General features: G+C 45.8%; 53 non-coding genes across 53 annotated transcripts; all 53 read left to right on the plus strand.

The window, feature by feature from the left end:
* Positions 1 to 67: 67 nt before the first annotated feature.
* Positions 68 to 150, plus strand: trnas-uga (transfer RNA serine (anticodon UGA)). Its single transcript has one exon. It is a non-coding gene; the product is annotated as a tRNA-Ser (tRNA).
* A 176-nt stretch (positions 151 to 326) lies between these two features.
* trnas-uga (transfer RNA serine (anticodon UGA)) lies at positions 327 to 408 on the plus strand. Its single transcript has one exon. It is a non-coding gene; the product is annotated as a tRNA-Ser (tRNA).
* A 176-nt stretch (positions 409 to 584) lies between these two features.
* Positions 585 to 666, plus strand: trnas-uga (transfer RNA serine (anticodon UGA)). The gene has a single exon. It is a non-coding gene; the product is annotated as a tRNA-Ser (tRNA).
* An 881-nt stretch (positions 667 to 1,547) lies between these two features.
* trnas-cga (transfer RNA serine (anticodon CGA)) lies at positions 1,548 to 1,629 on the plus strand. The gene has a single exon. It is a non-coding gene; the product is annotated as a tRNA-Ser (tRNA).
* Positions 1,630 to 1,806: 177 nt separating this feature from the next.
* trnas-uga (transfer RNA serine (anticodon UGA)) lies at positions 1,807 to 1,889 on the plus strand. The gene has a single exon. It is a non-coding gene; the product is annotated as a tRNA-Ser (tRNA).
* A 692-nt stretch (positions 1,890 to 2,581) lies between these two features.
* Positions 2,582 to 2,663, plus strand: trnas-uga (transfer RNA serine (anticodon UGA)). The gene has a single exon. It is a non-coding gene; the product is annotated as a tRNA-Ser (tRNA).
* A 364-nt stretch (positions 2,664 to 3,027) lies between these two features.
* trnas-cga (transfer RNA serine (anticodon CGA)) lies at positions 3,028 to 3,109 on the plus strand. Its single transcript has one exon. It is a non-coding gene; the product is annotated as a tRNA-Ser (tRNA).
* Positions 3,110 to 3,285: 176 nt separating this feature from the next.
* On the plus strand, positions 3,286 to 3,367 carry trnas-uga (transfer RNA serine (anticodon UGA)). The gene has a single exon. It is a non-coding gene; the product is annotated as a tRNA-Ser (tRNA).
* A 176-nt stretch (positions 3,368 to 3,543) lies between these two features.
* On the plus strand, positions 3,544 to 3,625 carry trnas-uga (transfer RNA serine (anticodon UGA)). Its single transcript has one exon. It is a non-coding gene; the product is annotated as a tRNA-Ser (tRNA).
* A 176-nt stretch (positions 3,626 to 3,801) lies between these two features.
* trnas-uga (transfer RNA serine (anticodon UGA)) lies at positions 3,802 to 3,883 on the plus strand. The gene has a single exon. It is a non-coding gene; the product is annotated as a tRNA-Ser (tRNA).
* Positions 3,884 to 4,060: 177 nt separating this feature from the next.
* trnas-aga (transfer RNA serine (anticodon AGA)) lies at positions 4,061 to 4,142 on the plus strand. Its single transcript has one exon. It is a non-coding gene; the product is annotated as a tRNA-Ser (tRNA).
* Positions 4,143 to 4,765: 623 nt separating this feature from the next.
* On the plus strand, positions 4,766 to 4,847 carry trnas-cga (transfer RNA serine (anticodon CGA)). The gene has a single exon. It is a non-coding gene; the product is annotated as a tRNA-Ser (tRNA).
* Positions 4,848 to 5,024: 177 nt separating this feature from the next.
* Positions 5,025 to 5,107, plus strand: trnas-uga (transfer RNA serine (anticodon UGA)). The gene has a single exon. It is a non-coding gene; the product is annotated as a tRNA-Ser (tRNA).
* A 176-nt stretch (positions 5,108 to 5,283) lies between these two features.
* Positions 5,284 to 5,365, plus strand: trnas-uga (transfer RNA serine (anticodon UGA)). The gene has a single exon. It is a non-coding gene; the product is annotated as a tRNA-Ser (tRNA).
* A 176-nt stretch (positions 5,366 to 5,541) lies between these two features.
* On the plus strand, positions 5,542 to 5,623 carry trnas-uga (transfer RNA serine (anticodon UGA)). Its single transcript has one exon. It is a non-coding gene; the product is annotated as a tRNA-Ser (tRNA).
* Positions 5,624 to 6,057: 434 nt separating this feature from the next.
* trnas-uga (transfer RNA serine (anticodon UGA)) lies at positions 6,058 to 6,139 on the plus strand. The gene has a single exon. It is a non-coding gene; the product is annotated as a tRNA-Ser (tRNA).
* An 882-nt stretch (positions 6,140 to 7,021) lies between these two features.
* On the plus strand, positions 7,022 to 7,103 carry trnas-cga (transfer RNA serine (anticodon CGA)). Its single transcript has one exon. It is a non-coding gene; the product is annotated as a tRNA-Ser (tRNA).
* A 177-nt stretch (positions 7,104 to 7,280) lies between these two features.
* On the plus strand, positions 7,281 to 7,363 carry trnas-uga (transfer RNA serine (anticodon UGA)). The gene has a single exon. It is a non-coding gene; the product is annotated as a tRNA-Ser (tRNA).
* A 176-nt stretch (positions 7,364 to 7,539) lies between these two features.
* Positions 7,540 to 7,621, plus strand: trnas-uga (transfer RNA serine (anticodon UGA)). The gene has a single exon. It is a non-coding gene; the product is annotated as a tRNA-Ser (tRNA).
* Positions 7,622 to 8,761: 1,140 nt separating this feature from the next.
* trnas-cga (transfer RNA serine (anticodon CGA)) lies at positions 8,762 to 8,843 on the plus strand. Its single transcript has one exon. It is a non-coding gene; the product is annotated as a tRNA-Ser (tRNA).
* Positions 8,844 to 9,020: 177 nt separating this feature from the next.
* trnas-uga (transfer RNA serine (anticodon UGA)) lies at positions 9,021 to 9,103 on the plus strand. The gene has a single exon. It is a non-coding gene; the product is annotated as a tRNA-Ser (tRNA).
* Positions 9,104 to 9,279: 176 nt separating this feature from the next.
* Positions 9,280 to 9,361, plus strand: trnas-uga (transfer RNA serine (anticodon UGA)). Its single transcript has one exon. It is a non-coding gene; the product is annotated as a tRNA-Ser (tRNA).
* A 434-nt stretch (positions 9,362 to 9,795) lies between these two features.
* Positions 9,796 to 9,877, plus strand: trnas-uga (transfer RNA serine (anticodon UGA)). The gene has a single exon. It is a non-coding gene; the product is annotated as a tRNA-Ser (tRNA).
* Positions 9,878 to 10,241: 364 nt separating this feature from the next.
* On the plus strand, positions 10,242 to 10,323 carry trnas-cga (transfer RNA serine (anticodon CGA)). Its single transcript has one exon. It is a non-coding gene; the product is annotated as a tRNA-Ser (tRNA).
* A 176-nt stretch (positions 10,324 to 10,499) lies between these two features.
* Positions 10,500 to 10,581, plus strand: trnas-uga (transfer RNA serine (anticodon UGA)). The gene has a single exon. It is a non-coding gene; the product is annotated as a tRNA-Ser (tRNA).
* Positions 10,582 to 10,757: 176 nt separating this feature from the next.
* trnas-uga (transfer RNA serine (anticodon UGA)) lies at positions 10,758 to 10,839 on the plus strand. Its single transcript has one exon. It is a non-coding gene; the product is annotated as a tRNA-Ser (tRNA).
* A 176-nt stretch (positions 10,840 to 11,015) lies between these two features.
* On the plus strand, positions 11,016 to 11,097 carry trnas-uga (transfer RNA serine (anticodon UGA)). The gene has a single exon. It is a non-coding gene; the product is annotated as a tRNA-Ser (tRNA).
* Positions 11,098 to 11,274: 177 nt separating this feature from the next.
* On the plus strand, positions 11,275 to 11,356 carry trnas-aga (transfer RNA serine (anticodon AGA)). Its single transcript has one exon. It is a non-coding gene; the product is annotated as a tRNA-Ser (tRNA).
* Positions 11,357 to 11,979: 623 nt separating this feature from the next.
* Positions 11,980 to 12,061, plus strand: trnas-cga (transfer RNA serine (anticodon CGA)). Its single transcript has one exon. It is a non-coding gene; the product is annotated as a tRNA-Ser (tRNA).
* A 177-nt stretch (positions 12,062 to 12,238) lies between these two features.
* trnas-uga (transfer RNA serine (anticodon UGA)) lies at positions 12,239 to 12,321 on the plus strand. Its single transcript has one exon. It is a non-coding gene; the product is annotated as a tRNA-Ser (tRNA).
* A 176-nt stretch (positions 12,322 to 12,497) lies between these two features.
* trnas-uga (transfer RNA serine (anticodon UGA)) lies at positions 12,498 to 12,579 on the plus strand. Its single transcript has one exon. It is a non-coding gene; the product is annotated as a tRNA-Ser (tRNA).
* Positions 12,580 to 12,755: 176 nt separating this feature from the next.
* Positions 12,756 to 12,837, plus strand: trnas-uga (transfer RNA serine (anticodon UGA)). Its single transcript has one exon. It is a non-coding gene; the product is annotated as a tRNA-Ser (tRNA).
* Positions 12,838 to 13,271: 434 nt separating this feature from the next.
* trnas-uga (transfer RNA serine (anticodon UGA)) lies at positions 13,272 to 13,353 on the plus strand. The gene has a single exon. It is a non-coding gene; the product is annotated as a tRNA-Ser (tRNA).
* An 882-nt stretch (positions 13,354 to 14,235) lies between these two features.
* trnas-cga (transfer RNA serine (anticodon CGA)) lies at positions 14,236 to 14,317 on the plus strand. The gene has a single exon. It is a non-coding gene; the product is annotated as a tRNA-Ser (tRNA).
* A 177-nt stretch (positions 14,318 to 14,494) lies between these two features.
* Positions 14,495 to 14,577, plus strand: trnas-uga (transfer RNA serine (anticodon UGA)). Its single transcript has one exon. It is a non-coding gene; the product is annotated as a tRNA-Ser (tRNA).
* A 176-nt stretch (positions 14,578 to 14,753) lies between these two features.
* trnas-uga (transfer RNA serine (anticodon UGA)) lies at positions 14,754 to 14,835 on the plus strand. Its single transcript has one exon. It is a non-coding gene; the product is annotated as a tRNA-Ser (tRNA).
* A 1,140-nt stretch (positions 14,836 to 15,975) lies between these two features.
* trnas-cga (transfer RNA serine (anticodon CGA)) lies at positions 15,976 to 16,057 on the plus strand. The gene has a single exon. It is a non-coding gene; the product is annotated as a tRNA-Ser (tRNA).
* A 177-nt stretch (positions 16,058 to 16,234) lies between these two features.
* trnas-uga (transfer RNA serine (anticodon UGA)) lies at positions 16,235 to 16,317 on the plus strand. Its single transcript has one exon. It is a non-coding gene; the product is annotated as a tRNA-Ser (tRNA).
* Positions 16,318 to 16,493: 176 nt separating this feature from the next.
* trnas-uga (transfer RNA serine (anticodon UGA)) lies at positions 16,494 to 16,575 on the plus strand. The gene has a single exon. It is a non-coding gene; the product is annotated as a tRNA-Ser (tRNA).
* A 434-nt stretch (positions 16,576 to 17,009) lies between these two features.
* trnas-uga (transfer RNA serine (anticodon UGA)) lies at positions 17,010 to 17,091 on the plus strand. Its single transcript has one exon. It is a non-coding gene; the product is annotated as a tRNA-Ser (tRNA).
* Positions 17,092 to 17,455: 364 nt separating this feature from the next.
* trnas-cga (transfer RNA serine (anticodon CGA)) lies at positions 17,456 to 17,537 on the plus strand. Its single transcript has one exon. It is a non-coding gene; the product is annotated as a tRNA-Ser (tRNA).
* A 176-nt stretch (positions 17,538 to 17,713) lies between these two features.
* On the plus strand, positions 17,714 to 17,795 carry trnas-uga (transfer RNA serine (anticodon UGA)). The gene has a single exon. It is a non-coding gene; the product is annotated as a tRNA-Ser (tRNA).
* A 176-nt stretch (positions 17,796 to 17,971) lies between these two features.
* Positions 17,972 to 18,053, plus strand: trnas-uga (transfer RNA serine (anticodon UGA)). The gene has a single exon. It is a non-coding gene; the product is annotated as a tRNA-Ser (tRNA).
* Positions 18,054 to 18,229: 176 nt separating this feature from the next.
* Positions 18,230 to 18,311, plus strand: trnas-uga (transfer RNA serine (anticodon UGA)). The gene has a single exon. It is a non-coding gene; the product is annotated as a tRNA-Ser (tRNA).
* A 177-nt stretch (positions 18,312 to 18,488) lies between these two features.
* trnas-aga (transfer RNA serine (anticodon AGA)) lies at positions 18,489 to 18,570 on the plus strand. The gene has a single exon. It is a non-coding gene; the product is annotated as a tRNA-Ser (tRNA).
* A 623-nt stretch (positions 18,571 to 19,193) lies between these two features.
* trnas-cga (transfer RNA serine (anticodon CGA)) lies at positions 19,194 to 19,275 on the plus strand. The gene has a single exon. It is a non-coding gene; the product is annotated as a tRNA-Ser (tRNA).
* A 177-nt stretch (positions 19,276 to 19,452) lies between these two features.
* trnas-uga (transfer RNA serine (anticodon UGA)) lies at positions 19,453 to 19,535 on the plus strand. Its single transcript has one exon. It is a non-coding gene; the product is annotated as a tRNA-Ser (tRNA).
* Positions 19,536 to 19,711: 176 nt separating this feature from the next.
* On the plus strand, positions 19,712 to 19,793 carry trnas-uga (transfer RNA serine (anticodon UGA)). Its single transcript has one exon. It is a non-coding gene; the product is annotated as a tRNA-Ser (tRNA).
* A 176-nt stretch (positions 19,794 to 19,969) lies between these two features.
* On the plus strand, positions 19,970 to 20,051 carry trnas-uga (transfer RNA serine (anticodon UGA)). The gene has a single exon. It is a non-coding gene; the product is annotated as a tRNA-Ser (tRNA).
* Positions 20,052 to 20,932: 881 nt separating this feature from the next.
* Positions 20,933 to 21,014, plus strand: trnas-cga (transfer RNA serine (anticodon CGA)). The gene has a single exon. It is a non-coding gene; the product is annotated as a tRNA-Ser (tRNA).
* Positions 21,015 to 21,191: 177 nt separating this feature from the next.
* trnas-uga (transfer RNA serine (anticodon UGA)) lies at positions 21,192 to 21,274 on the plus strand. Its single transcript has one exon. It is a non-coding gene; the product is annotated as a tRNA-Ser (tRNA).
* A 176-nt stretch (positions 21,275 to 21,450) lies between these two features.
* Positions 21,451 to 21,532, plus strand: trnas-uga (transfer RNA serine (anticodon UGA)). Its single transcript has one exon. It is a non-coding gene; the product is annotated as a tRNA-Ser (tRNA).
* Positions 21,533 to 21,708: 176 nt separating this feature from the next.
* trnas-uga (transfer RNA serine (anticodon UGA)) lies at positions 21,709 to 21,790 on the plus strand. The gene has a single exon. It is a non-coding gene; the product is annotated as a tRNA-Ser (tRNA).
* Positions 21,791 to 21,975: the final 185 nt, after the last annotated feature.

Genomic DNA, 21,975 nt, shown 5'->3' on the forward strand with positions numbered 1-21,975 from the left:
CATTCTACCTGGTGTAATCTACCCTTTACATCCAGCCAAAAAAATAGCTTGCTGCTCAATAAATGGGGTAGTCGTGGCCGAGAGGTTAAGGCGATGGACTTGAAATCCATTGGGGTTTCCCTCGCGCAGGTTCAAACCCTGCCGACTACGTGGTGGTTTGTCTGTTTGCTACAAGCATTTTTTCTTTCAGGTGCTTTGTTTGAGCTCATTATCTTCTCTAACTTCATATGCAGAACACATCTAAATTTTGTAGCTGGATGCTTTGTACCTGGTGTACTCTACCCTACACATCCAGCCAAAAAATATTATGCTGCTTACCAAATGTGGTAGTCGTTGCCGAGAGGTTAAGGCGATGGACTTGAAATCCATTGGGGTCTCCCCGCGCAGGTTCGAACCCTGCCGACTACGTGATACTTTGTCTGTTTCCTCCAAGTATTGTGTCTTTGAGAAGCTTTGTTTGAGTTCAATGTCTTCTCTAACTTCAGGTGCAGCACACATCCAGATTTTGTAGCTGGATGCTTTGTACCTGGTGACCTCTACCCTTCACATCAAGCCAAAAAATAGCATGCTGCTCGCTAAATGGGGTAGTCGTGGCCGAGAGGTTAAGGCGATGGACTTGAAATCCATTGGGGTCTCCCCGCGCAGGTTCAAACCCTGCCGACTATGTGGTGGTTTGTCTATTTGCTACAAGCATTTTTTCTTTCAGGTGCTTTGTTTGAGCTCATTATCTTCTCTAACTTCATATGCAGAACACATCTAAATTTTGTAGCTTGATGCTTTGTACCTGGTGTACTCTACCCTACACATCCAGCCAAAAAATAGCATGCTGCTTACCAAATGTGGTAGTCGTAGCCGAGAGGTTAAGGCGATGGACTTGACATCCATTGGGTTCTCCCCGCGCAGGTTCGAACCCTGCCGACTACGTGATACTTTGTCTGTTTCCTCCAAGTATTGTGTCTTTGAGAAGCTTTGTTTGAGTTCAATGTCTTCTCTAACTTCAGGTGCAGCACACATCGAGATTTTCTAGCTGGATGCATTCTACCTGGTGTACTCTACCCTTCACATCCAGCCAAAAAAATAGCATGCTACTCGCTAAATGGGATAGTCGTGGCCGAGAGGTTAAGACGATGGACTTGAAATCCATTGGGGTCTCCCCGCGCAGGTTCGAACCCTGCCAACTACGTGATGCTTTGTTTGCTTCAAGCGTTAGGTCGTGAAGCAACTTTGTTTAAGCACATTTTCATCTCTAACTTCAGATTCAGCACACATCTAGAATTTCCAGCTGGGTTAATTTTTCCTGGTGTACTGTACCCTTCACATCCAGTCTAGAAAATAGCATCCTACTTTCTGAATGACATTGTTGTGGCCAAGAGGTTAAGGTGATTGACTTGAAATCCATTGGGTTTTACCTGCGCAGGTTAAAACCCTGCTGTCTACTCTATCTTCAGGTGCAGCACACATCTAGATTTTATAGCTGGGTGCATTGTACCTGGTGAACTCTAGCCTACACATCCAGCCAAAAAATAGCATGCTGCTCACTAAATGGGGTAGTCGTGGCCGAGAGGTTAAAGCGATGGACTCGAAATCCAGTGGGGTTTCCCCGCGCAGGTTCGAACCCTGCTGACTACATGGTGGTCTGTCTGTTTGCTACATGCATTTTTTCTTTCAGGAGCTTTGTTTGAGCTCATTGTCTTCTCTAACTTCAGATGCAGCACACATCTAAATTTTGTAGCCTGGTCCATTCTACCTGGTGTAATCTACCCTTTACATCCAGCCAAAAAAATAGCATGCTGCTCAATAAATGGGGTAGTCGTGGCCGAGAGGTTAAGGCGATGGACTTGAAATCCATTGGGGTTTCCCTCGCGCAGGTTCAAACCCTGCCGACTACGTGGTGGTTTGTCTGTTTGCTACAAGCATTTTTTCTTTCAGGTGCTTTGTTTGAGCTCATTATCTTCTCTAACTTCATATGCAGAACACATCTAAATTTTGTAGCTTGATGCTTTGTACCTGGTGTACTCTACCCTACACATCCAGCCAAAAAATAGCATGCTGCTTACCAAATGTGGTAGTCGTAGCCGAGAGGTTAAGGTGATGGACTTGACATCCATTGGGTTCTCCCCGCGCAGGTTCGAACCCTGCCGACTACGTGATACTTTGTCTGTTTCCTCCAAGTATTGTGTCTTTGAGAAGCTTTGTTTGAGTTCAATGTCTTCTCTAACTTCAGGTGCAGCACACATCCAGATTTTGTAGCTGGATGCTTTGTACCTGGTGACCTCTACCCTTCACATCAAGCCAAAAAATAGCATGCTGCTCACTAAATGGGGTAGTCGTGGCCGAGAGGTTAAGGCGATGGACTTGAAATCCATTGGGGTCTCCCCGCGCAGGTTCAAACCCTGCGGACTATGTGGTGGTTTGTCTATTTGCTACAAGCATTTTTTCCTTCAGGTGCTTTATTTGAGCTCATTATCTTCTCTAACTTCATATGCAGAACACATCTAAATTTTGTAGCTGGATGCTTTGTACCTGGTGTACTCTACCCTACACATCCAGCCAAAAAATAGCATGCTGCTTACCAAGTGTGGTAGTCGTGGCCGAGAGGTTAAGGCGATGGACTTGAAATCCATTGGGGTCTCCCCGCGCAGGTTCGAACCCTGCCGACTACGTGATGCTTTGTTTGCTTCAAGCATTAGGTCGTGAAGCAACTCTGTTTGAGCACATTTTCATCTCTAACTTCAGATTCAGCACACATCTAGAATTTCCAGCTGGGTTAATTTTTCCTGGTGTACTGTACCCTTCACATCCAGTCTAGAAAATAGCATCCTACTTTCTGAATCACATTGTTGTGGCCAAGAGGTTAAGGTGATTGACTTGAAATCCATTGGGTTTTACCTGCGCAGGTTAAAACCCTGCTGTCTACTCTATCTTCAGGTGCAGCACACATCTAGATTTTATAGCTGGGTGCATTGTACCTGGTGAACTCTAGCCTACACTTCCAGGCAAAAAATAGCATGCTGCTCACTAAATGGGGTAGTCGTGGCCGAGAGGTTAAGGCGATGGACTCGAAATCCATTGGGGTTTCCCCGCGCAGGTTCGAACCCTGCCGACTACGTGGTGGTTTGTCTGTTTGCTACATGCATTTTTTCTTTCAGGAGCTTTGTTTGAGCTCATTGTCTTCTCTAACTTCATATGCAGAACACATCTAAATTTTGTAGCTGGATGCTTTGTACCTGGTGTACTCTACCCTACACATCCAGCCAAAAAATAGCATGCTGCTTACCAAATGTGGTAGTCGTGGCCAAGAGGTTAAGGCGATGGACTTGAAATCCATTGGGGTCTCCCCGCGCAGGTTCGAACCCTGCTGACTACGTGATACTTTGTCTGTTTCTTCCAAGCATTGTGTCTTTGAGGAGCTTTGTTTGAGTTCAATGTCTTCTCTAACTTCAGGTGCAGCACACATCCAGATTTTGTAGCTGGATGCATTCTACCTGGTGTACTCTACCCTACACATCCAGCCAAAAAATAGCATGCTGCTCACTAAACGGGGTAGTCGTGGCCGAGAGGTTAAGGCGATGGACTTGAAATCCATTGGGGTCTACCCGCGCAGGTTCGAACCCTGCCGACTACGTGGTGGTTTGTCTATTTGCTACAAGCATTTTTTCTTTCAGGTGCTTTGTTTGAGCTCATTATCTTCTCTAACTTCATATGCAGAACACATCTAAATTTTGTAGCTGGATGCTTTGTACCTGGTGTACTCTACCCTACACATCCAGCCAAAAAATAGCATGCTGCTTACCAAATGTGGTAGTCGTGGCCGAGAGGTTAAGGCGATGGACTTGAAATCCATTGGGGTCTCCCCGCGCAGGTTCGAACCCTGCCGACTACGTGATACTTTGTCTGTTTCCTCAAAGTATTGTGTCTTTGAGCAGCTTTGTTTGAGTTCAATGTCTTCTCTAACTTCAGGTGCAGCACACATCCAGATTTTCTAGCTGGATGCATTCTACCTGGTGTACTCTACCCTTCACATCCAGCCAAAAAAATAGCATGCTACTCGCTAAATGGGATAGTCGTGGCCGAGAGGTTAAGGCGATGGACTAGAAATCCATTGTGGTCTCCCCGCGCAGGTTCGAACCCTGCCGACTACGTGATACTTTGTCTGTTTCCTCCAAGTATTGTGTCTTTGAGAAGCTTTGTTTGAGTTCAATGTCTTCTCTAACTTCAGGTGCAGCACACATCCAGATTTTCTAGCTGGATGAATTCTACCTGGTGTACTCTACCCTTCACATCCAGCCAAAAGAATAGCATGCTACTCGCTAAATGGGATAGTCGTGGCCGAGAGGTTAAGACGATGGACTTGAAATCCATTGGGGTCTCCCCGCGCAGGTTCGAACCCTGCCAACTACGTGATGCTTTGTTTGCTTCAAGCGTTAGGTCGTGAAGCAACTTTGTTTAAGCACATTTTCATCTCTAACTTCAGATTCAGCACACATCTAGAATTTCCAGCTGGGTTAATTTTTCCTGGTGTACTGTACCCTTCACATCCAGTCTAGAAAATAGCATCCTACTTTCTGAATGACATTGTTGTGGCCAAGAGGTTAAGGTGATTGACTTGAAATCCATTGGGTTTTACCTGCGCAGGTTAAAACCCTGCTGTCTACTCTATCTTCAGGTGCAGCACACATCTAGATTTTATAGCTGGGTGCATTGTACCTGGTGAACTCTAGCCTACACATCCAGCCAAAAAATAGCATGCTGCTCACTAAATGGGGTAGTCGTGGCCGAGAGGTTAAGGCGATGGACTCGAAATCCATTGGGGTTTCCCCGCGCAGGTTCGAACCCTGCCGACTACGTGGTGGTTTGTCTGTTTGCTACATGCATTTTTTCTTTCAGGAGCTTTGTTTGAGCTCATTGTCTTCTCTAACTTCAGATGCAGCACACATCTAAATTTTGTAGCCGGGTCCATTCTACCTGGTGTAATCTACCCTTTACATCCAGCCAAAAAAATAGCTTGCTGCTCAATAAATGGGGTAGTCGTGGCCGAGAGGTTAAGGCGATGGACTTGAAATCCATTGGGGTTTCCCTCGCGCAGGTTCAAACCCTGCCGACTACGTGGTGGTTTGTCTGTTTGCTACAAGCATTTTTTCTTTCAGGTGCTTTGTTTGAGCTCATTATCTTCTCTAACTTCATATGCAGAACACATCTAAATTTTGTAGCTGGATGCTTTGTACCTGGTGTACTCTACCCTACACATCCAGCCAAAAAATATTATGCTGCTTACCAAATGTGGTAGTCGTTGCCGAGAGGTTAAGGCGATGGACTTGAAATCCATTGGGGTCTCCCCGCGCAGGTTCGAACCCTGCCGACTACGTGATACTTTGTCTGTTTCCTCCAAGTATTGTGTCTTTGAGAAGCTTTGTTTGAGTTCAATGTCTTCTCTAACTTCAGGTGCAGCACACATCCAGATATTGTAGCTGGATGCTTTGTACCTGGTGACCTCTACCCTTCACATCAAGCCAAAAAATAGCATGCTGCTCGCTAAATGGGGTAGTCGTGGCCGAGAGGTTAAGGCGATGGACTTGAAATCCATTGGGGTCTCCCCGCGCAGGTTCAAACCCTGCCGACTATGTGGTGGTTTGTCTATTTGCTACAAGCATTTTTTCTTTCAGGTGCTTTGTTTGAGCTCATTATCTTCTCTAACTTCATATGCAGAACACATCTAAATTTTGTAGCTTGATGCTTTGTACCTGGTGTACTCTACCCTACACATCCAGCCAAAAAATAGCATGCTGCTTACCAAATGTGGTAGTCGTAGCCGAGAGGTTAAGGCGATGGACTTGACATCCATTGGGTTCTCCCCGCGCAGGTTCGAACCCTGCCGACTACGTGATACTTTGTCTGTTTCCTCCAAGTATTGTGTCTTTGAGAAGCTTTGTTTGAGTTCAATGTCTTCTCTAACTTCAGGTGCAGCACACATCCAGATTTTGTAGCAGGATGCATTCTACCTGGTGTACTCTACCCTACACATTCAGCCATAAAATAGCATGCTGCTCACGAAACGGGGTAGTCGTGGCCGAGAGGTTAAGGCGATGGACTTGAAATCCATTGGGGTCTCCCAGCGCAGGTTCGAACCCTGCCGACTACATGATACTTTGTCTGTTTCCTCCAAGTATTGTGTCTTTGAGAAGCTTTGTTTGAGTTCAATGTCTTCTCTAACTTCAGGTGCAGCACACATCCAGATTTTCTAGCTGGATGAATTCTACCAGGTGTACTCTACCCTACACATTCAGCCAAAAAAATAGCATGCTGCTCACTAAACGGGGTAGTCGTGGCCGAGAGGTTAAGGCGATGGACTTGAAATCCGTTGTGGTCTCCCCGCGCAGGTTCGAACCCTGCCGACTGCGTGATACTTTGTCTGTTTCCTCCAAGTATTGTGTCTTTGAGAAGCTTTGTTTGAGTTCAATGTCTTCTCTAACTTCAGGTGCAGCACACATCCAGATTTTCTAGCTGGATGAATTCTACCTGGTGTACTCTACCCTTCACATCCAGCCAAAAGAATAGCATGCTACTCGCTAAATGGGATAGTCGTGGCCGAGAGGTTAAGACGATGGACTTGAAATCCATTGGGGTCTCCCCGCGCAGGTTCGAACCCTGCCAACTACGTGATGCTTTGTTTGCTTCAAGCGTTAGGTCGTGAAGCAACTTTGTTTAAGCACATTTTCATCTCTAACTTCAGATTCAGCACACATCTAGAATTTCCAGCTGGGTTAATTTTTCCTGGTGTACTGTACCCTTCACATCCAGTCTAGAAAATAGCATCCTACTTTCTGAATGACATTGTTGTGGCCAAGAGGTTAAGGTGATTGACTTGAAATCCATTGGGTTTTACCTGCGCAGGTTAAAACCCTGCTGTCTACTCTATCTTCAGGTGCAGCACACATCTAGATTTTATAGCTGGGTGCATTGTACCTGGTGAACTCTAGCCTACACATCCAGCCAAAAAATAGCATGCTGCTCACTAAATGGGGTAGTCGTGGCCGAGAGGTTAAGGCGATGGACTCGAAATCCATTGGGGTTTCCCCGCGCAGGTTCGAACCCTGCCGACTACGTGGTGGTTTGTCTGTTTGCTACATGCATTTTTTCTTTCAGGAGCTTTGTTTGAGCTCATTGTCTTCTCTAACTTCAGATGCAGCACACATCTAAATTTTGTAGCCGGGTCCATTCTACCTGGTGTAATCTACCCTTTACATCCAGCCAAAAAAATAGCTTGCTGCTCAATAAATGGGGTAGTCGTGGCCGAGAGGTTAAGGCGATGGACTTGAAATCCATTGGGGTTTCCCTCGCGCAGGTTCAAACCCTGCCGGCTACGTGGTGGTTTGTCTGTTTGCTACAAGCATTTTTTCTTTCAGGTGCTTTGTTTGAGCTCATTATCTTCTCTAACTTCATATGCAGAACACATCTAAATTTTGTAGCTGGATGCTTTGTACCTGGTGTACTCTACCCTACACATCCAGCCAAAAAATATTATGCTGCTTACCAAATGTGGTAGTCGTTGCCGAGAGGTAAAGGCGATGGACTTGAAATCCATTGGGGTCTCCCCGCGCAGGTTCGAACCCTGCCGACTACGTGATACTTTGTCTGTTTCCTCCAAGTATTGTGTCTTTGAGAAGCTTTGTTTGAGTTCAATGTCTTCTCTTACTTCAGGTGCAGCACACATCCAGATTTTGTAGCTGGATGCTTTGTACCTGGTGACCTCTACCCTTCACATCAAGCCAAAAAATAGCATGCTGCTCGCTAAATGGGGTAGTCGTGGCCGAGAGGTTAAGGCGATGGACTTGAAATCCATTTGGGGTCTACCCGCGCAGGTTCAAACCCTGCCGACTATGTGGTGGTTTGTCTATTTGCTACAAGCATTTTTTCTTTCAGGTGCTTTGTTTGAGCTCATTATCTTCTCTAACTTCATATGCAGAACACATCTAAATTTTGTAGCTTGATGCTTTGTACCTGGTGTACTCTACCCTACACATCCAGCCAAAAAATAGCATGCTGCTTACCAAATGTGGTAGTCGTAGCCGAGAGGTTAAGGCGATGGACTTGACATCCATTGGGTTCTCCCCGCGCAGGTTCGAACCCTGCCGACTACGTGATACTTTGTCTGTTTCCTCCAAGTATTGTGTCTTTGAGAAGCTTTGTTTGAGTTCAATGTCTTCTCTAACTTCAGGTGCAGCACACATCCAGATTTTCTAGCTGGATGCATTCTACCTGGTGTACTCTACCCTTCACATCCAGCCAAAAAAATAGCATGCTACTCGCTAAATGGGATAGTCGTGGCCGAGAGGTTAAGGCGATGGACTTGAAATCCATTGGGGTCTCCCCGCGCAGGTTCGAACCCTGCCAACTACGTGATGCTTTGTGTGCTTCAAGCGTTAGGTCGTGAAGCAACTTTGTTTAAGCACATTTTCATCTCTAACTTCAGATTCAGCACACATCTAGAATTTCCAGCTGGGTTAATTTTTCCTGGTGTACTGTACCCTTCACATCCAGTCTAGAAAATAGCATCCTACTTTCTGAATGACATTGTTGTGGCCAAGAGGTTAAGGTGATTGACTTGAAATCCATTGGGTTTTACCTGCGCAGGTTAAAACCCTGCTGTCTACTCTATCTTCAGGTGCAGCACACATCTAGATTTTATAGCTGGGTGCATTGTACCTGGAGAACTCTAGCCTACACATCCAGCCAAAAAATAGCATGCTGCTCACTAAATGGGGTAGTTGTTGCCGAGAGGTTAAGGCGATGGACTCGAAATCCAGTGGGGTTTCCCCGCGCAGGTTCGAACCCTGCCGACTACGTGGTGGTCTGTCTGTTTGCTACATGCATTTTTTCTTTCAGGAGCTTTGTTTGAGCTCATTGTCTTCTCTAACTTCAGATGCAGCACACATCTAAATTTTGTAGCCTGGTCCATTCTACCTGGTGTAATCTACCCTTTACATCCAGCCAAAAAAATATCATGCTGCTCAATAAATGGGGTAGTCGTGGCCGAGAGGTTAAGGCGATGGACTTGAAATCCATTGGGGTTTCCCTCGCGCAGGTTCAAACCCTGCCGACTACGGGGTGGTTTGTCTGTTTGCTACAAGCATTTTTTCTTTCAGGTGCTTTGTTTGAGCTCATTATCTTCTCTAACTTCATATGCAGAACACATCTAAATTTTGTAGCTGGATGCTTTGTACCTGGTGTACTCTACCCTACACATCCAGCCAAAAAATAGCATGCTGCTTACCAAATGTGGTAGTCGTGGCCGAGAGGTTAAGGCGATGGACTTGAAATCCATTGGGGTCTCCCCGCGCAGGTTCGAACCCTGCCGACTACGTGATACTTTGTCTGTTTCCTCCAAGTATTGTGTCTTTGAGAAGCTTTGTTTGAGTTCAATGTCTTCTCTAACTTCAGGTGCAGCACACATCCAGATTTTGTAGCTGGATGCTTTGTACCTGGTGACCTCTACCCTTCACATCAAGCCAAAAAATAGCATGCTGCTCACTAAATGGGGTAGTCGTGGCCGAGAGGTTAAGGCGATGGACTTGAAATCCATTGGGGTCTCCCCGCGCAGGTTCAAACCCTGCGGACTATGTGGTGGTTTGTCTATTTGCTACAAGCATTTTTTCCTTCAGGTGCTTTATTTGAGCTCATTATCTTCTCTAACTTCATATGCAGAACACATCTAAATTTTGTAGCTGGATGCTTTGTACCTGGTGTACTCTACCCTACACATCCAGCCAAAAAATAGCATGCTGCTTACCAAGTGTGGTAGTCGTGGCCGAGAGGTTAAGGCGATGGACTTGAAATCCATTGGGGTCTCCCCGCGCAGGTTCGAACCCTGCCGACTACGTGATGCTTTGTTTGCTTCAAGCATTAGGTCGTGAAGCAACTCTGTTTGAGCACATTTTCATCTCTAACTTCAGATTCAGCACACATCTAGAATTTCCAGCTGGGTTAATTTTTCCTGGTGTACTGTACCCTTCACATCCAGTCTAGAAAATAGCATCCTACTTTCTGAATCACATTGTTGTGGCCAAGAGGTTAAGGTGATTGACTTGAAATCCATTGGGTTTTACCTGCGCAGGTTAAAACCCTGCTGTCTACTCTATCTTCAGGTGCAGCACACATCTAGATTTTATAGCTGGGTGCATTGTACCTGGTGAACTCTAGCCTACACTTCCAGGCAAAAAATAGCATGCTGCTCACTAAATGGGGTAGTCGTGGCCGAGAGGTTAAGGCGATGGACTCGAAATCCATTGGGGTTTCCCCGCGCAGGTTCGAACCCTGCCGACTACGTGGTGGTTTGTCTGTTTGCTACATGCATTTTTTCTTTCAGGAGCTTTGTTTGAGCTCATTGTCTTCTCTAACTTCATATGCAGAACACATCTAAATTTTGTAGCTGGATGCTTTGTACCTGGTGTACTCTACCCTACACATCCAGCCAAAAAATAGCATGCTGCTTACCAAATGTGGTAGTCGTGGCCAAGAGGTTAAGGCGATGGACTTGAAATCCATTGGGGTCTCCCCGCGCAGGTTCGAACCCTGCTGACTACGTGATACTTTGTCTGTTTCTTCCAAGCATTGTGTCTTTGAGGAGCTTTGTTTGAGTTCAATGTCTTCTCTAACTTCAGGTGCAGCACACATCCAGATTTTGTAGCTGGATGCATTCTACCTGGTGTACTCTACCCTACACATCCAGCCAAAAAATAGCATGCTGCTCACTAAACGGGGTAGTCGTGGCCGAGAGGTTAAGGCGATGGACTTGAAATCCATTGGGGTCTACCCGCGCAGGTTCGAACCCTGCCGACTACGTGGTGGTTTGTCTATTTGCTACAAGCATTTTTTCTTTCAGGTGCTTTGTTTGAGCTCATTATCTTCTCTAACTTCATATGCAGAACACATCTAAATTTTGTAGCTGGATGCTTTGTACCTGGTGTACTCTACCCTACACATCCAGCCAAAAAATAGCATGCTGCTTACCAAATGTGGTAGTCGTGGCCGAGAGGTTAAGGCGATGGACTTGAAATCCATTGGGGTCTCCCCGCGCAGGTTCGAACCCTGCCGACTACGTGATACTTTGTCTGTTTCCTCAAAGTATTGTGTCTTTGAGCAGCTTTGTTTGAGTTCAATGTCTTCTCTAACTTCAGGTGCAGCACACATCCAGATTTTCTAGCTGGATGCATTCTACCTGGTGTACTCTACCCTTCACATCCAGCCAAAAAAATAGCATGCTACTCGCTAAATGGGATAGTCGTGGCCGAGAGGTTAAGGCGATGGACTAGAAATCCATTGTGGTCTCCCCGCGCAGGTTCGAACCCTGCCGACTACGTGATACTTTGTCTGTTTCCTCCAAGTATTGTGTCTTTGAGAAGCTTTGTTTGAGTTCAATGTCTTCTCTAACTTCAGGTGCAGCACACATCCAGATTTTCTAGCTGGATGAATTCTACCTGGTGTACTCTACCCTTCACATCCAGCCAAAAGAATAGCATGCTACTCGCTAAATGGGATAGTCGTGGCCGAGAGGTTAAGACGATGGACTTGAAATCCATTGGGGTCTCCCCGCGCAGGTTCGAACCCTGCCAACTACGTGATGCTTTGTTTGCTTCAAGCGTTAGGTCGTGAAGCAACTTTGTTTAAGCACATTTTCATCTCTAACTTCAGATTCAGCACACATCTAGAATTTCCAGCTGGGTTAATTTTTCCTGGTGTACTGTACCCTTCACATCCAGTCTAGAAAATAGCATCCTACTTTCTGAATGACATTGTTGTGGCCAAGAGGTTAAGGTGATTGACTTGAAATCCATTGGGTTTTACCTGCGCAGGTTAAAACCCTGCTGTCTACTCTATCTTCAGGTGCAGCACACATCTAGATTTTATAGCTGGGTGCATTGTACCTGGTGAACTCTAGCCTACACATCCAGCCAAAAAATAGCATGCTGCTCACTAAATGGGGTAGTCGTGGCCGAGAGGTTAAGGCGATGGACTCGAAATCCATTGGGGTTTCCCCGCGCAGGTTCGAACCCTGCCGACTACGTGGTGGTTTGTCTGTTTGCTACATGCATTTTTTCTTTCAGGAGCTTTGTTTGAGCTCATTGTCTTCTCTAACTTCAGATGCAGCACACATCTAAATTTTGTAGCCGGGTCCATTCTACCTGGTGTAATCTACCCTTTACATCCAGCCAAAAAAATAGCTTGCTGCTCAATAAATGGGGTAGTCGTGGCCGAGAGGTTAAGGCGATGGACTTGAAATCCATTGGGGTTTCCCTCGCGCAGGTTCAAACCCTGCCGACTACGTGGTGGTTTGTCTGTTTGCTACAAGCATTTTTTCTTTCAGGTGCTTTGTTTGAGCTCATTATCTTCTCTAACTTCATATGCAGAACACATCTAAATTTTGTAGCTGGATGCTTTGTACCTGGTGTACTCTACCCTACACATCCAGCCAAAAAATATTATGCTGCTTACCAAATGTGGTAGTCGTTGCCGAGAGGTTAAGGCGATGGACTTGAAATCCATTGGGGTCTCCCCGCGCAGGTTCGAACCCTGCCGACTACGTGATACTTTGTCTGTTTCCTCCAAGTATTGTGTCTTTGAGAAGCTTTGTTTGAGTTCAATGTCTTCTCTAACTTCAGGTGCAGCACACATCCAGATTTTGTAGCTGGATGCTTTGTACCTGGTGACCTCTACCCTTCACATCAAGCCAAAAAATAGCATGCTGCTCGCTAAATGGGGTAGTCGTGGCCGAGAGGTTAAGGCGATGGACTTGAAATCCATTGGGGTCTCCCCGCGCAGGTTCAAACCCTGCCGACTATGTGGTGGTTTGTCTATTTGCTACAAGCATTTTTTCTTTCAGGTGCTTTGTTTGAGCTCATTATCTTCTCTAACTTCATATGCAGAACACATCTAAATTTTGTAGCTTGATGCTTTGTACCTGGTGTACTCTACCCTACACATCCAGCCAAAAAATAGCATGCTGCTTACCAAATGTGGTAGTCGTAGCCGAGAGGTTAAGGCGATGGACTTGACATCCATTGGGTTCTCCCCGCGCAGGTTCGAACCCTGCCGACTACGTGATACTTTGTCTGTTTCCTCCAAGTATTGTGTCTTTGAGAAGCTTTGTTTGAGTTCAATGTCTTCTCTAACTTCAGGTGCAGCACACATCCAGATTTTGTAGCAGGATGCATTCTACCTGGTGTACTCTACCCTACACATTCAGCCATAAAATAGCATGCTGCTCACGAAACGGGGTAGTCGTGGCCGAGAGGTTAAGGCGATGGACTTGAAATCCATTGGGGTCTCCCAGCGCAGGTTCGAACCCTGCCGACTACATGATACTTTGTCTGTTTCCTCCAAGTATTGTGTCTTTGAGAAGCTTTGTTTGAGTTCAATGTCTTCTCTAACTTCAGGTGCAGCACACATCCAGATTTTCTAGCTGGATGAATTCTACCAGGTGTACTCTACCCTACACATTCAGCCAAAAAAATAGCATGCTGCTCACTAAACGGGGTAGTCGTGGCCGAGAGGTTAAGGCGATGGACTTGAAATCCGTTGTGGTCTCCCCGCGCAGGTTCGAACCCTGCCGACTGCGTGATACTTTGTCTGTTTCCTCCAAGTATTGTGTCTTTGAGAAGCTTTGTTTGAGTTCAATGTCTTCTCTAACTTCAGGTGCAGCACACATCCAGATTTTCTAGCTGGATGAATTCTACCTGGTGTACTCTACCCTTCACATCCAGCCAAAAGAATAGCATGCTACTCGCTAAATGGGATAGTCGTGGCCGAGAGGTTAAGACGATGGACTTGAAATCCATTGGGGTCTCCCCGCGCAGGTTCGAACCCTGCCAACTACGTGATGCTTTGTTTGCTTCAAGCGTTAGGTCGTGAAGCAACTTTGTTTAAGCACATTTTCATCTCTAACTTCAGATTCAGCACACATCTAGAATTTCCAGCTGGGTTAATTTTTCCTGGTGTACTGTACCCTTCACATCCAGTCTAGAAAATAGCATCCTACTTTCTGAATGACATTGTTGTGGCCAAGAGGTTAAGGTGATTGACTTGAAATCCATTGGGTTTTACCTGCGCAGGTTAAAACCCTGCTGTCTACTCTATCTTCAGGTGCAGCACACATCTAGATTTTATAGCTGGGTGCATTGTACCTGGTGAACTCTAGCCTACACATCCAGCCAAAAAATAGCATGCTGCTCACTAAATGGGGTAGTCGTGGCCGAGAGGTTAAGGCGATGGACTCGAAATCCATTGGGGTTTCCCCGCGCAGGTTCGAACCCTGCCGACTACGTGGTGGTTTGTCTGTTTGCTACATGCATTTTTTCTTTCAGGAGCTTTGTTTGAGCTCATTGTCTTCTCTAACTTCAGATGCAGCACACATCTAAATTTTGTAGCCGGGTCCATTCTACCTGGTGTAATCTACCCTTTACATCCAGCCAAAAAAATAGCTTGCTGCTCAATAAATGGGGTAGTCGTGGCCGAGAGGTTAAGGCGATGGACTTGAAATCCATTGGGGTTTCCCTCGCGCAGGTTCAAACCCTGCCGGCTACGTGGTGGTTTGTCTGTTTGCTACAAGCATTTTTTCTTTCAGGTGCTTTGTTTGAGCTCATTATCTTCTCTAACTTCATATGCAGAACACATCTAAATTTTGTAGCTGGATGCTTTGTACCTGGTGTACTCTACCCTACACATCCAGCCAAAAAATATTATGCTGCTTACCAAATGTGGTAGTCGTTGCCGAGAGGTAAAGGCGATGGACTTGAAATCCATTGGGGTCTCCCCGCGCAGGTTCGAACCCTGCCGACTACGTGATACTTTGTCTGTTTCCTCCAAGTATTGTGTCTTTGAGAAGCTTTGTTTGAGTTCAATGTCTTCTCTTACTTCAGGTGCAGCACACATCCAGATTTTGTAGCTGGATGCTTTGTACCTGGTGACCTCTACCCTTCACATCAAGCCAAAAAATAGCATGCTGCTCGCTAAATGGGGTAGTCGTGGCCGAGAGGTTAAGGCGATGGACTTGAAATCCATTTGGGGTCTACCCGCGCAGGTTCAAACCCTGCCGACTATGTGGTGGTTTGTCTATTTGCTACAAGCATTTTTTCTTTCAGGTGCTTTGTTTGAGCTCATTATCTTCTCTAACTTCATATGCAGAACACATCTAAATTTTGTAGCTTGATGCTTTGTACCTGGTGTACTCTACCCTACACATCCAGCCAAAAAATAGCATGCTGCTTACCAAATGTGGTAGTCGTAGCCGAGAGGTTAAGGCGATGGACTTGACATCCATTGGGTTCTCCCCGCGCAGGTTCGAACCCTGCCGACTACGTGATACTTTGTCTGTTTCCTCCAAGTATTGTGTCTTTGAGAAGCTTTGTTTGAGTTCAATGTCTTCTCTAACTTCAGGTGCAGCACACATCCAGATTTTCTAGCTGGATGCATTCTACCTGGTGTACTCTACCCTTCACATCCAGCCAAAAAAATAGCATGCTACTCGCTAAATGGGATAGTCGTGGCCGAGAGGTTAAGGCGATGGACTTGAAATCCATTGGGGTCTCCCCGCGCAGGTTCGAACCCTGCCAACTACGTGATGCTTTGTGTGCTTCAAGCGTTAGGTCGTGAAGCAACTTTGTTTAAGCACATTTTCATCTCTAACTTCAGATTCAGCACACATCTAGAATTTCCAGCTGGGTTAATTTTTCCTGGTGTACTGTACCCTTCACATCCAGTCTAGAAAATAGCATCCTACTTTCTGAATGACATTGTTGTGGCCAAGAGGTTAAGGTGATTGACTTGAAATCCATTGGGTTTTACCTGCGCAGGTTAAAACCCTGCTGTCTACTCTATCTTCAGGTGCAGCACACATCTAGATTTTATAGCTGGGTGCATTGTACCTGGAGAACTCTAGCCTACACATCCAGCCAAAAAATAGCATGCTGCTCACTAAATGGGGTAGTTGTTGCCGAGAGGTTAAGGCGATGGACTCGAAATCCAGTGGGGTTTCCCCGCGCAGGTTCGAACCCTGCCGACTACGTGGTGGTCTGTCTGTTTGCTACATGCATTTTTTCTTTCAGGAGCTTTGTTTGAGCTCATTGTCTTCTCTAACTTCAGATGCAGCACACATCTAAATTTTGTAGCCTGGTCCATTCTACCTGGTGTAATCTACCCTTTACATCCAGCCAAAAAAATATCATGCTGCTCAATAAATGGGGTAGTCGTGGCCGAGAGGTTAAGGCGATGGACTTGAAATCCATTGGGGTTTCCCTCGCGCAGGTTCAAACCCTGCCGACTACGGGGTGGTTTGTCTGTTTGCTACAAGCATTTTTTCTTTCAGGTGCTTTGTTTGAGCTCATTATCTTCTCTAACTTCATATGCAGAACACATCTAAATTTTGTAGCTGGATGCTTTGTACCTGGTGTACTCTACCCTACACATCCAGCCAAAAAATAGCATGCTGCTTACCAAATGTGGTAGTCGTGGCCGAGAGGTTAAGGCGATGGACTTGAAATCCATTGGGGTCTCCCCGCGCAGGTTCGAACCCTGCCGACTACGTGATACTTTGTCTGTTTCCTCCAAGTATTGTGTCTTTGAGAAGCTTTGTTTGAGTTCAATGTCTTCTCTAACTTCAGGTGCAGCACACATCCAGATTTTGTAGCTGGATGCTTTGTACCTGGTGACCTCTACCCTTCACATCAAGCCAAAAAATAGCATGCTGCTCACTAAATGGGGTAGTCGTGGCCGAGAGGTTAAGGCGATGGACTTGAAATCCATTGGGGTCTCCCCGCGCAGGTTCAAACCCTGCGGACTATGTGGTGGTTTGTCTATTTGCTACAAGCATTTTTTCCTTCAGGTGCTTTATTTGAGCTCATTATCTTCTCTAACTTCATATGCAGAACACATCTAAATTTTGTAGCTGGATGCTTTGTACCTGGTGTACTCTACCCTACACATCCAGCCAAAAAATAGCATGCTGCTTACCAAGTGTGGTAGTCGTGGCCGAGAGGTTAAGGCGATGGACTTGAAATCCATTGGGGTCTCCCCGCGCAGGTTCGAACCCTGCCGACTACGTGATGCTTTGTTTGCTTCAAGCATTAGGTCGTGAAGCAACTCTGTTTGAGCACATTTTCATCTCTAACTTCAGATTCAGCACACATCTAGAATTTCCAGCTGGGTTAATTTTTCCTGGTGTACTGTACCCTTCACATCCAGTCTAGAAAATAGCATCCTACTTTCTGAATCACATTGTTGTGGCCAAGAGGTTAAGGTGATTGACTTGAAATCCATTGGGTTTTACCTGCGCAGGTTAAAACCCTGCTGTCTACTCTATCTTCAGGTGCAGCACACATCTAGATTTTATAGCTGGGTGCATTGTACCTGGTGAACTCTAGCCTACACTTCCAGGCAAAAAATAGCATGCTGCTCACTAAATGGGGTAGTCGTGGCCGAGAGGTTAAGGCGATGGACTCGAAATCCATTGGGGTTTCCCCGCGCAGGTTCGAACCCTGCCGACTACGTGGTGGTTTGTCTGTTTGCTACATGCATTTTTTCTTTCAGGAGCTTTGTTTGAGCTCATTGTCTTCTCTAACTTCATATGCAGAACACATCTAAATTTTGTAGCTGGATGCTTTGTACCTGGTGTACTCTACCCTACACATCCAGCCAAAAAATAGCATGCTGCTTACCAAATGTGGTAGTCGTGGCCAAGAGGTTAAGGCGATGGACTTGAAATCCATTGGGGTCTCCCCGCGCAGGTTCGAACCCTGCTGACTACGTGATACTTTGTCTGTTTCTTCCAAGCATTGTGTCTTTGAGGAGCTTTGTTTGAGTTCAATGTCTTCTCTAACTTCAGGTGCAGCACACATCCAGATTTTGTAGCTGGATGCATTCTACCTGGTGTACTCTACCCTACACATCCAGCCAAAAAATAGCATGCTGCTCACTAAACGGGGTAGTCGTGGCCGAGAGGTTAAGGCGATGGACTTGAAATCCATTGGGGTCTACCCGCGCAGGTTCGAACCCTGCCGACTACGTGGTGGTTTGTCTATTTGCTACAAGCATTTTTTCTTTCAGGTGCTTTGTTTGAGCTCATTATCTTCTCTAACTTCATATGCAGAACACATCTAAATTTTGTAGCTGGATGCTTTGTACCTGGTGTACTCTACCCTACACATCCAGCCAAAAAATAGCATGCTGCTTACCAAATGTGGTAGTCGTGGCCGAGAGGTTAAGGCGATGGACTTGAAATCCATTGGGGTCTCCCCGCGCAGGTTCGAACCCTGCCGACTACGTGATACTTTGTCTGTTTCCTCAAAGTATTGTGTCTTTGAGCAGCTTTGTTTGAGTTCAATGTCTTCTCTAACTTCAGGTGCAGCACACATCCAGATTTTCTAGCTGGATGCATTCTACCTGGTGTACTCTACCCTTCACATCCAGCCAAAAAAATAGCATGCTACTCGCTAAATGGGATAGTCGTGGCCGAGAGGTTAAGGCGATGGACTAGAAATCCATTGTGGTCTCCCCGCGCAGGTTCGAACCCTGCCGACTACGTGATACTTTGTCTGTTTCCTCCAAGTATTGTGTCTTTGAGAAGCTTTGTTTGAGTTCAATGTCTTCTCTAACTTCAGGTGCAGCACACATCCAGATTTTCTAGCTGGATGAATTCTACCTGGTGTACTCTACCCTTCACATCCAGCCAAAAGAATAGCATGCTACTCGCTAAATGGGATAGTCGTGGCCGAGAGGTTAAGACGATGGACTTGAAATCCATTGGGGTCTCCCCGCGCAGGTTCGAACCCTGCCAACTACGTGATGCTTTGTTTGCTTCAAGCGTTAGGTCGTGAAGCAACTTTGTTTAAGCACATTTTCATCTCTAACTTCAGATTCAGCACACATCTAGAATTTCCAGCTGGGTTAATTTTTCCTGGTGTACTGTACCCTTCACATCCAGTCTAGAAAATAGCATCCTACTTTCTGAATGACATTGTTGTGGCCAAGAGGTTAAGGTGATTGACTTGAAATCCATTGGGTTTTACCTGCGCAGGTTAAAACCCTGCTGTCTACTCTATCTTCAGGTGCAGCACACATCTAGATTTTATAGCTGGGTGCATTGTACCTGGTGAACTCTAGCCTACACATCCAGCCAAAAAATAGCATGCTGCTCACTAAATGGGGTAGTCGTGGCCGAGAGGTTAAGGCGATGGACTCGAAATCCATTGGGGTTTCCCCGCGCAGGTTCGAACCCTGCCGACTACGTGGTGGTTTGTCTGTTTGCTACATGCATTTTTTCTTTCAGGAGCTTTGTTTGAGCTCATTGTCTTCTCTAACTTCAGATGCAGCACACATCTAAATTTTGTAGCCGGGTCCATTCTACCTGGTGTAATCTACCCTTTACATCCAGCCAAAAAAATAGCTTGCTGCTCAATAAATGGGGTAGTCGTGGCCGAGAGGTTAAGGCGATGGACTTGAAATCCATTGGGGTTTCCCTCGCGCAGGTTCAAACCCTGCCGACTACGTGGTGGTTTGTCTGTTTGCTACAAGCATTTTTTCTTTCAGGTGCTTTGTTTGAGCTCATTATCTTCTCTAACTTCATATGCAGAACACATCTAAATTTTGTAGCTGGATGCTTTGTACCTGGTGTACTCTACCCTACACATCCAGCCAAAAAATATTATGCTGCTTACCAAATGTGGTAGTCGTTGCCGAGAGGTTAAGGCGATGGACTTGAAATCCATTGGGGTCTCCCCGCGCAGGTTCGAACCCTGCCGACTACGTGATACTTTGTCTGTTTCCTCCAAGTATTGTGTCTTTGAGAAGCTTTGTTTGAGTTCAATGTCTTCTCTAACTTCAGGTGCAGCACACATCCAGATTTTGTAGCTGGATGCTTTGTACCTGGTGACCTCTACCCTTCACATCAAGCCAAAAAATAGCATGCTGCTCGCTAAATGGGGTAGTCGTGGCCGAGAGGTTAAGGCGATGGACTTGAAATCCATTGGGGTCTCCCCGCGCAGGTTCAAACCCTGCCGACTATGTGGTGGTTTGTCTATTTGCTACAAGCATTTTTTCTTTCAGGTGCTTTGTTTGAGCTCATTATCTTCTCTAACTTCATATGCAGAACACATCTAAATTTTGTAGCTTGATGCTTTGTACCTGGTGTACTCTACCCTACACATCCAGCCAAAAAATAGCATGCTGCTTACCAAATGTGGTAGTCGTAGCCGAGAGGTTAAGGCGATGGACTTGACATCCATTGGGTTCTCCCCGCGCAGGTTCGAACCCTGCCGACTACGTGATACTTTGTCTGTTTCCTCCAAGTATTGTGTCTTTGAGAAGCTTTGTTTGAGTTCAATGTCTTCTCTAACTTCAGGTGCAGCACACATCCAGATTTTCTAGCTGGATGCATTCTACCTGTTGTACTCTACCCTTCACATCCAGCCAAAAAAATAGCATGCTACTCGCTAAATGGGATAGTCGTGGCCGAGAGGTTAAGACGATGGACTTGAAATCCATTGGGGTCTCCCCGCGCAGGTTCGAACCCTGCCAACTACGTGATGCTTTGTTTGCTTCAAGCGTTAGGTCGTGAAGCAACTTTGTTTAAGCACATTTTCATCTCTAACTTCAGATTCAGCACACATCTAGAATTTCCAGCTGGGTTAATTTTTCCTGGTGTACTGTACCCTTCACATCCAGTCTAGAAAATAGCATCCTACTTTCTGAATGACATTGTTGTGGCCAAGAGGTTAAGGTGATTGACTTGAAATCCATTGGGTTTTACCTGCGCAGGTTAAAACCCTGCTGTCTACTCTATCTTCAGGTGCAGCACACATCTAGATTTTATAGCTGGGTGCATTGTACCTGGTGAACTCTAGCCTACACATCCAGCCAAAAAATAGCATGCTGCTCACTAAATGGGGTAGTCGTGGCCGAGAGGTTAAGGCGATGGACTCGAAATCCATTGGGGTTTCCCCGCGCAGGTTCGAACCCTGCCGACTACGTGGTGGTTTGTCTGTTTGCTACATGCATTTTTTCTTTCAGGAGCTTTGTTTGAGCTCATTGTCTTCTCTAACTTCAGATGCAGCACACATCTAAATTTTGTAGCCGGGTCCATTCTACCTGGTGTAATCTACCCTTTACATCCAGCCAAAAAAATAGCTTGCTGCTCAATAAATGGGGTAGTCGTGGCCGAGAGGTTAAGGCGATGGACTTGAAATCCATTGGGGTTTCCCTCGCGCAGGTTCAAACCCTGCCGACTACGTGGTGGTTTGTCTGTTTGCTACAAGCATTTTTTCTTTCAGGTGCTTTGTTTGAGCTCATTATCTTCTCTAACTTCATATGCAGAACACATCTAAATTTTGTAGCTGGATGCTTTGTACCTGGTGTACTCTACCCTACACATCCAGCCAAAAAATATTATGCTGCTTACCAAATGTGGTAGTCGTTGCCGAGAGGTTAAGGCGATGGACTTGAAATCCATTGGGGTCTCCCCGCGCAGGTTCGAACCCTGCCGACTACGTGATACTTTGTCTGTTTCCTCCAAGTATTGTGTCTTTGAGGAGCTTTGTTTGAGTTCAATGTCTTCTCTAACTTCAGGTGCAGCACACATCCAGATTTTGTAGCTGGATGCTTTGTACCTGGTGACCTCTACCCTTCACATCAAGCCAAAAAATAGCATGCTGCTCGCTAAATGGGGTAGTCGTGGCCGAGAGGTTAAGGCGATGGACTTGAAATCCATTGGGGTCTCCCCGCGCAGGTTCAAACCCTGCCGACTATGTGGTGGTTTGTCTATTTGCTACAAGCATTTTTTCTTTCAGGTGCTTTGTTTGAGCTCATTATCTTCTCTAACTTCATATGCAGAACACATCTAAATTTTGTAGCTTGATGCTTTGTACCTGGTGTACTCTACCCTACACATCCAGCCAAAAAATAGCATGCTGCTTACCAAATGTGGTAGTCGTA

Source organism: Pseudorasbora parva, chromosome 6 (genome assembly GCF_024679245.1).
Source record: "Pseudorasbora parva isolate DD20220531a chromosome 6, ASM2467924v1, whole genome shotgun sequence".
NCBI lineage: Eukaryota > Metazoa > Chordata > Actinopteri > Cypriniformes > Gobionidae > Pseudorasbora > Pseudorasbora parva.